The following is a 7,500-nucleotide window of genomic DNA, read 5'->3' on the forward strand; positions in this document are numbered from 1 at the left end:
GGTTTCGGCAACAAGAAAGGCTTTTGGTTCGTATACATTAAAGCAAACTGTTTTCCCAAGCAAAGTTTCCCTGGTTGCAGGAAAAAGAGCCGAAATAGCTCAGTTGGGAGAGCGTTAGACTGAAAACCTAAAGGTCCCTGGTTCGATCCCGGGTTTCGGCAACAAGAAAGGCTTTTGGGTCGTATACATTAATAAAGTAAACTGTTTTCCTATGCAAAGTTTCCCTGGTTGCGTGAAAAAGAGCCGAAATAGGTCAGTTGGGAGAGCGTTAGACTCAAGATCTAAAGGTCCCTGGTTCGATCCCGGATTACGGCAACAAGAAAGGCTTTTGGGTCGTATACATTAACGTAAACTGTTTTCCTATGCAAAGTTTTCTGGTTGCGTGAAAAAGAGCCGAAATAGCTCAGTTGGGAGAGCGTTAGACTGAAGATCTAAACGTCCCTGGTTCGATCCCGGGTTTCGGCAACAAGAAAGGCTTTTGGGTCGTATACATTAAAGCAAACTGTTTTCCCAAGCAAAGTTTCCCTGTTTGCACGAAAGAGAGCCGAAATAGCTCAGTTGGGAGCGTGTTAGACTGAAGATCTATAGGTCCCTGGTTCGATCCCGGGTTTCGGCAACACGAGTGGCTTTTGGGTCGTGTATCTTTAAGTAAATTATTTGCTTCAGTAAAGTTTCCCTGTTTGCATGAAAGAGAGCCGAAATAGCTCAGTTGGGAGAGCGTTAGACTGAAGATCTAAAGGTCCCTGGTTCAATCCCGGATTTCGGCAACAAGAAAGGCTTTTGGGTCGTATACATTAACGTAAACTGTTTTCCTATGCAAAGTTTCCCTGGTTGCGTGAAAAAGAGCCGAAATAGGTCAGTTGGGAGAGCGTTAGACTCAAGATCTAAAGGTCCCTGGTTCGATCCCGGATTACGGCAACAAGAAAGGCTTTTGGGTCGTATACATTAACGTAAACTGTTTTCCTATGCAAAGTTTTCTGGTTGCGTGAAAAAGAGCCGAAATAGGTCAGTTGGGAGAGCGTTAGACTGAAGATCTAAACGTCCCTGGTTCGATCCCGGGTTTCGGCAACAAGAAAGGCTTTTGGGTCGTATACATTAAAGCAAACTGTTTTCCCTAGCAAAGTTTCCCTGGTTGCGTGAAAAAGAGCCGAAATAGCTCAGTTGGGAGAGCGTTAGACTGAAGACTTAAAGGTCCCTGGTTCTTCCCGGATTTCGGCAATATGAGATCTTTTTGGATCGTGTATCTTAAAGTAAATTATTTGCTTCAGAAACGTTTCCCTGTTTGCATGAAAAAGAGCCGAAATAGCTCAGTTGGGAGAGCGTTAGACTGAAGATCTAAAGGTCCCTGGTTCGATCCCGGGTTTCGGCAACAAGAAAGGCTTTTGGTTCGTATACATTAAAGCAAACTGTTTTCCCAAGCAAAGTTTCCCTGGTTGCAGGAAAAAGAGCCGAAATAGCTCAGTTGGGAGAGCGTTAGACTGAAAATCTAAAGGTCCCTGGTTCGATCCCGGGTTTCGGCAACAAGAAAGGCTTTTGGGTCGTATACATTAATAAAGTAAACTGTTTTCCTATGCAAAGTTTCCCTGGTTGCGTGAAAAAGAGCCGAAATAGGTCAGTTGGGAGAGCGTTAGACTCAAGATCTAAAGGTCCCTGGTTCGATCCCGGATTACGGCAACAAGAAAGGCTTTTGGGTCGTATACATTAACGTAAACTGTTTTCCTATGCAAAGTTTTCTGGTTGCGTGAAAAAGAGCCGAAATAGCTCAGTTGGGAGAGCGTTAGACTGAAGATCTAAACGTCCCTGGTTCGATCCCGGGTTTCGGCAACAAGAAAGGCTTTTGGGTCGTATACATTAAAGCAAACTGTTTTCCCTAGCAAAGTTTCCCTGGTTGCGAGAAAAGAGCCGAAATAGCTCAGTTGGGAGAGCGTTAGACTGAAGATCTAAAGGTCCCTGGTTCGATCCCGCGTTTCGGCAACAAGAAAGGCTTTTGGGTCGTATACATTAAAATAAACTGTTTTCCTATGCAAAGTTTCCCTGGTTGCAGGAAAAAGAGCCGAAATAGCTCAGTTGGGAAAGCGTTAGACTGAAGATCTAAAGGTCCCTGGTTCGATCCAGGGTTTCGGCAACAAGAAAGGCTTTTGGTTCGTATACATTAAAGCAAACTGTTTTCCCTAGCAAAGTTTCCCTGGTTGCGAGAAAAGAGCCGAAATAGCTCAGTTGGGAGAGCGTTAGACTGAAGATCTAAAGGTCCCTGGTTCGATCCCGCGTTTCGGCAACAAGAAAGGCTTTTGGGTCGTATACATTAAAGCAAACTGTTTTCCCTAGCAAAGTTTCCCTGGTTGCGAGAAAAGAGCCGAAATAGCTCAGTTGGGAGAGCGTTAGACTGAAGACTTAAAGGTCCCTGGTTCTTCCCGGGTTTCGGCAATATGAGATCTTTTTGGATCGTGCATCTTAAAGTAAATTATTTGCTTCAGTAAAGTTTCCCTGTTTGCACGAAAGAGAGCCGAAATAGCTCATTTGGGAGAGCGTGGAACTGAAGATCTAAAGGTCCCTGGTTCGATGCCGGGTTGCGGCAACATGAAATCTTTTTGGATCGTGTATTTTAAAGTAAATTATTTCCAAAGGAAAGTTTCCCTGGTTGCATGAAAAAGAGCCGAAATAGCGCAGTTGGGAGAGCGTTAGACTGAAGATCTGAAGGTCCCTGCTTCGATTCCGGGTTTCGGCAACAAGAAAGGCTGTTGGGTCGTATACATTAAAGTAAACTGTTTTCCTATGCAAAGTTTCCCTGGTTGCAGGAAAAAGAGCCGAAATAGCTCAGTTGGGAGAGCGTTAGACTAAAGATCTTAGGTCCCTGGTTCGATCTCGGGTTTCGGCAACAAGAAAGGCTTTTGGGTCGTATACATTAAAGTAAACTGTTTTCCTATGCAAAGTTTCCCTGGTTGCGTGAAAAAGAGCCGAAATAGCTCAGTTGGGAGAGCGTTAGACTGAAGACTTAAAGGTCCCTGGTTCTTCCCGGGTTTCGGCAATATGAGATCTTTTTGGATCGTGTATCTTAAAGTAAATTATTTGCTTAAGAAAAGTTTCCCTGTTTGCATGAAAAAGAGCCGAAATAGCTCAGTTGGGAGAGCGTTAGACTGAAGATCTAAAGGTCCCTGGTTCGATCCCGGGTTTCGGCAACAAGAAAGGCTTTTGGTTCGTATACATTAAAGCAAACTGTTTTCCCAAGCAAAGTTTCCCTGGTTGCAGGAAAAAGAGCCGAAATAGCTCAGTTGGGAGAGCGTTAGACTGAAAATCTAAAGGTCCCTGGTTCGATCCCGGGTTTCGGCAACAAGAAAGGCTTTTGGGTCGTATACATTAAAGTAAACTGTTTTCCTATGCAAAGTTTCCCTGGTTGCGTGAAAAAGAGCCGAAATAGGTCAGTTGGGAGAGCGTTAGACTCAAGATCTAAAGGTCCCTGGTTCGATCCCGGGTTTCGGCAATATGAAATCTTTTTGGATCGTGTATCTTAAAGTAAATTATTTCCAAATGAAAGCTTCCCTGTTTGCACGAAAGAGAGCCGAAATAGCTCAGTTGGGAGCGTGTTAGACTGAAGATCTATAGGTCCCTGGTTCGATCCCGGGTTTCGGCAACACGAGTGGCTTTTGGGTCGTGTATCTTTAAGTAAATTATTTGCTTCAGTAAAGTTTCCCTGTTTGCATGAAAGAGAGCCGAAATAGCTCAGTTGGGAGAGCGTTAGACTGAAGATCTAAAGGTCCCTGGTTCAATCCCGGATTTCGGCAACAAGAAAGGCTTTTGGGTCGTATACATTAACGTAAACTGTTTTCCTATGCAAAGTTTCCCTGGTTGCGTGAAAAAGAGCCGAAATAGGTCAGTTGGGAGAGCGTTAGACTTAAGATCCTTGGGTCCCTGGTTCGATCCCGGATTACGGCAACAAGAAAGGCTTTTGGGTCGTATACATTAACGTAAACTGTTTTCCTATGCAAAGTTTTCTTGTTGCGTGAAAAAGAGCCGAAATAGCTCAGTTGGGAGAGCGTTAGACTGAAGATCTAAACGTCCCTGGTTCGATCCCGGGTTTCGGCAACAAGAAAGGCTTTTGGGTCGTATACATTAAAGCAAACTGTTTTCCCTAGCAAAGTTTCCCTGGTTGCGAGAAAAGAGCCGAAATAGCTCAGTTGGGAGAGCGTTAGACTGAAGATCTAAAGGTCCCTGGTTCGATCCCGCGTTTCGGCAACAAGAAAGGCTTTTGGGTCGTATACATTAAAATAAACTGTTTTCCTATGCAAAGTTTCCCTGGTTGCGTGAAAAAGAGCCGAAATAGCTCAGTTGGGAGAGCGTTAGACTGAAGACTTAAAGGTCCCTGGTTCTTCCCGGATTTCGGCAATATGAGATCTTTTTGGATCGTGTATCTTAAAGTAAATTATTTGCTTCAGAAACGTTTCCCTGTTTGCATGAAAAAGAGCCGAAATAGCTCAGTTGGGAGAGAGTTAGACTGAAGATCTAAGGGTCCCTGGTTCGATCCCGGGTTTCGGCAACAAGAAAGGCTTTTGGTTCGTATACATTAAAGCAAACTGTTTTCCCAAGCAAAGTTTCCCTGGTTGCAGGAAAAAGAGCCGAAATAGCTCAGTTGGGAGAGCGTTAGACTGAAAATCTAAAGGGCCCTGGTTCGATCCCGGGTTTCGGCAACAAGAAAGGATTTGGGTCGTATACATTAAAGTAAACTGTTTTCCTATGCAAAGTTTCCCTGGTTGCGTGAAAAAGAGCCGAAATAGGTCAGTTGGGAGAGCGTTAGACTCAAGATCTAAAGGTCCCTGGTTCGATCCCGGATTACGGCAACAAGAAAGGCTTTTGGGTCGTATACATTAACGTAAACTGTTTTCCTATGCAAAGTTTCCCTGGTTGCGTGAAAAAGAGCCGAAATAGGTCAGTTGGGAGAGCGTTAGACTCAAGATCTAAAGGTCCCTGGTTCGATCCCGGATTACGGCAACAAGAAAGGCTTTTGGGTCGTATACATTAACGTAAACTGTTTTCCTATGCAAAGTTTTCTGGTTGCGTGAAAAAGAGCCGAAATAGGTCAGTTGGGAGAGCGTTAGACTGAAGATCTAAACGTCCCTGGTTCGATCCCGGGTTTCGGCAACAAGAAAGGCTTTTGGGTCGTATACATTAAAGCAAACTGTTTTCCCTAGCAAAGTTTCCCTGGTTGCGTGAAAAAGAGCCGAAATAGCTCAGTTGGGAGAGCGTTAGACTGAAGACTTAAAGGTCCCTGGTTCTTCCCGGATTTCGGCAATATGAGATCTTTTTGGATCGTGTATCTTAAAGTAAATTATTTGCTTCAGAAACGTTTCCCTGTTTGCATGAAAAAGAGCCGAAATAGCTCAGTTGGGAGAGCGTTAGACTGAAGATCTAAAGGTCCCTGGTTCGATCCCGGGTTTCGGCAACAAGAAAGGCTTTTGGTTCGTATACATTAAAGCAAACTGTTTTCCCAAGCAAAGTTTCCCTGGTTGCAGGAAAAAGAGCCGAAATAGCTCAGTTGGGAGAGCGTTAGACTGAAAATCTAAAGGTCCCTGGTTCGATCCCGGGTTTCGGCAACAAGAAAGGCTTTTGGGTCGTATACATTAATAAAGTAAACTGTTTTCCTATGCAAAGTTTCCCTGGTTGCGTGAAAAAGAGCCGAAATAGGTCAGTTGGGAGAGCGTTAGACTCAAGATCTAAAGGTCCCTGGTTCGATCCCGGATTACGGCAACAAGAAAGGCTTTTGGGTCGTATACATTAACGTAAACTGTTTTCCTATGCAAAGTTATCTGGTTGCGTGAAAAAGAGCCGAAATAGCTCAGTTGGGAGAGCGTTAGACTGAAGATCTAAACGTCCCTGGTTCGATCCCGGGTTTCGGCAACAAGAAAGGCTTTTGGGTCGTATACATTAAAGCAAACTGTTTTCCCTAGCAAAGTTTCCCTGGTTGCGAGAAAAGAGCCGAAATAGCTCAGTTGGGAGAGCGTTAGACTGAAGATCTAAAGGTCCCTGGTTCGATCCCGCGTTTCGGCAACAAGAAAGGCTTTTGGGTCGTATACATTAAAATAAACTGTTTTCCTATGCAAAGTTTCCCTGGTTGCAGGAAAAAGAGCCGAAATAGCTCAGTTGGGAAAGCGTTAGACTGAAGATCTAAAGGTCCCTGGTTCGATCCAGGGTTTCGGCAACAAGAAAGGCTTTTGGTTCGTATACATTAAAGCAAACTGTTTTCCCTAGCAAAGTTTCCCTGGTTGCGAGAAAAGAGCCGAAATAGCTCAGTTGGGAGAGCGTTAGACTGAAGATGTAAAGGTCCCTGGTTCGATCCCGCGTTTCGGCAACAAGAAAGGCTTTTGGGTCGTATACATTAAAGCAAACTGTTTTCCCAAGCAAAGTTTCCCTGGTTGCGAGAAAAGAGCCGAAATAGCTCAGTTGGGAGAGCGTTAGACTGAAGACTTAAAGGTCCCTGGTTCTTCCCGGGTTTCGGCAATATGAGATCTTTTTGGATCGTGCATCTTAAAGTAAATTATTTGCTTCAGTAAAGTTTCCCTGTTTGCACGAAAGAGAGCCGAAATAGCTCATTTGGGAGAGCGTGGAACTGAAGATCTAAAGGTCCCTGGTTCGATGCCGGGTTGCGGCAACATGAAATCTTTTTGGATCGTGTATTTTAAAGTAAATTATTTCCAAAGGAAAGTTTCCCTGGTTGCATGAAAAAGAGCCGAAATAGCGCAGTTGGGAGAGCGTTAGACTGAAGATCTAAAGGTCCCTGGTTCGATCCCGCGTTTCGGCAACAAGAAAGGCTTTTGGGTCGTATACATTAAAATAAACTGTTTTCCTATGCAAAGTTTCCCTGGTTGCAGGAAAAAGAGCCGAAATAGCTCAGTTGGGAAAGCGTTAGACTGAAGATCTAAAGGTCCCTGGTTCGATCCAGGGTTTCGGCAACAAGAAAGGCTTTTGGGTCGTATACATTAAAGCAAACTGTTTTCCCTAGCAAAGTTTCCCTGGTTGCGAGAAAAGAGCCGAAATAGCTCAGTTGGGAGAGCGTTAGACTGAAGATCTAAAGGTCCCTGGTTCGATCCCGCGTTTCGGCAACAAGAAAGGCTTTTGGGTCGTATACATTAAAGCAAACTGTTTTCCCTAGCAAAGTTTCCCTGGTTGCGAGAAAAGAGCCGAAATAGCTCAGTTGGGAGAGCGTTAGACTGAAGATGTAAAGGTCCCTGGTTCGATCCCGCGTTTCGGCAACAAGAAAGGCTTTTGGGTCGTATACATTAAAGCAAACTGTTTTCCCTAGCAAAGTTTCCCTGGTTGCGAGAAAAGAGCCGAAATAGCTCAGTTGGGAGAGCGTTAGACTGAAGACTTAAAGGTCCCTGGTTCTTCCCGGGTTTCGGCAATATGAGATCTTTTTGGATCGTGCATCTTAAAGTAAATTATTTGCTTCAGTAAAGTTTCCCTGTTTGCACGAAAGAGAGCCGAAATAGCTCATTTGGGAGAGCGTGGAAC

At 44.4% G+C, this 7,500-nt stretch overlaps 15 non-coding genes across 15 annotated transcripts in view; all 15 read left to right on the forward strand.

Moving 5' to 3' along the window:
• TRNAF-GAA (transfer RNA phenylalanine (anticodon GAA)) overlaps nt 1-10 on the forward strand; it is a 73-nt gene extending 63 nt beyond the window's left edge. Inside the window, exon 1 of the tRNA in view lies at nt 1-10. This exon is cut by the window's left edge and continues 63 nt beyond it. This is a non-coding gene — a tRNA (tRNA-Phe).
• Nucleotides 11-88: 78 nt separating this feature from the next.
• Nucleotides 89-161, forward strand: TRNAF-GAA (transfer RNA phenylalanine (anticodon GAA)). Its single transcript has one exon. It is a non-coding gene; the product is annotated as a tRNA-Phe (tRNA).
• Nucleotides 162-392: 231 nt separating this feature from the next.
• On the forward strand, nt 393-465 carry TRNAF-GAA (transfer RNA phenylalanine (anticodon GAA)). Its single transcript has one exon. It is a non-coding gene; the product is annotated as a tRNA-Phe (tRNA).
• An 831-nt stretch (nt 466-1,296) lies between these two features.
• Nucleotides 1,297-1,369, forward strand: TRNAF-GAA (transfer RNA phenylalanine (anticodon GAA)). The gene has a single exon. It is a non-coding gene; the product is annotated as a tRNA-Phe (tRNA).
• A 78-nt stretch (nt 1,370-1,447) lies between these two features.
• On the forward strand, nt 1,448-1,520 carry TRNAF-GAA (transfer RNA phenylalanine (anticodon GAA)). Its single transcript has one exon. It is a non-coding gene; the product is annotated as a tRNA-Phe (tRNA).
• Nucleotides 1,521-1,751: 231 nt separating this feature from the next.
• TRNAF-GAA (transfer RNA phenylalanine (anticodon GAA)) lies at nt 1,752-1,824 on the forward strand. The gene has a single exon. It is a non-coding gene; the product is annotated as a tRNA-Phe (tRNA).
• A 979-nt stretch (nt 1,825-2,803) lies between these two features.
• TRNAF-AAA (transfer RNA phenylalanine (anticodon AAA)) lies at nt 2,804-2,875 on the forward strand. The gene has a single exon. It is a non-coding gene; the product is annotated as a tRNA-Phe (tRNA).
• A 228-nt stretch (nt 2,876-3,103) lies between these two features.
• Nucleotides 3,104-3,176, forward strand: TRNAF-GAA (transfer RNA phenylalanine (anticodon GAA)). Its single transcript has one exon. It is a non-coding gene; the product is annotated as a tRNA-Phe (tRNA).
• A 78-nt stretch (nt 3,177-3,254) lies between these two features.
• TRNAF-GAA (transfer RNA phenylalanine (anticodon GAA)) lies at nt 3,255-3,327 on the forward strand. Its single transcript has one exon. It is a non-coding gene; the product is annotated as a tRNA-Phe (tRNA).
• A 78-nt stretch (nt 3,328-3,405) lies between these two features.
• On the forward strand, nt 3,406-3,478 carry TRNAL-CAA (transfer RNA leucine (anticodon CAA)). Its single transcript has one exon. It is a non-coding gene; the product is annotated as a tRNA-Leu (tRNA).
• A 529-nt stretch (nt 3,479-4,007) lies between these two features.
• Nucleotides 4,008-4,080, forward strand: TRNAF-GAA (transfer RNA phenylalanine (anticodon GAA)). The gene has a single exon. It is a non-coding gene; the product is annotated as a tRNA-Phe (tRNA).
• A 529-nt stretch (nt 4,081-4,609) lies between these two features.
• TRNAF-GAA (transfer RNA phenylalanine (anticodon GAA)) lies at nt 4,610-4,682 on the forward strand. Its single transcript has one exon. It is a non-coding gene; the product is annotated as a tRNA-Phe (tRNA).
• Nucleotides 4,683-5,361: 679 nt separating this feature from the next.
• TRNAF-GAA (transfer RNA phenylalanine (anticodon GAA)) lies at nt 5,362-5,434 on the forward strand. The gene has a single exon. It is a non-coding gene; the product is annotated as a tRNA-Phe (tRNA).
• Nucleotides 5,435-5,512: 78 nt separating this feature from the next.
• TRNAF-GAA (transfer RNA phenylalanine (anticodon GAA)) lies at nt 5,513-5,585 on the forward strand. The gene has a single exon. It is a non-coding gene; the product is annotated as a tRNA-Phe (tRNA).
• Nucleotides 5,586-5,816: 231 nt separating this feature from the next.
• Nucleotides 5,817-5,889, forward strand: TRNAF-GAA (transfer RNA phenylalanine (anticodon GAA)). The gene has a single exon. It is a non-coding gene; the product is annotated as a tRNA-Phe (tRNA).
• The last annotated feature ends 1,611 nt before the right edge of the window (nt 5,890-7,500 follow it).

This window comes from Phalangium opilio, unplaced genomic scaffold, assembly GCF_054372755.1.
Source record: "Phalangium opilio isolate 3A_F unplaced genomic scaffold, DU_Popi_V2 ptg000500l_1, whole genome shotgun sequence".
In the NCBI taxonomy this organism is placed as follows: domain Eukaryota; kingdom Metazoa; phylum Arthropoda; class Arachnida; order Opiliones; family Phalangiidae; genus Phalangium; species Phalangium opilio.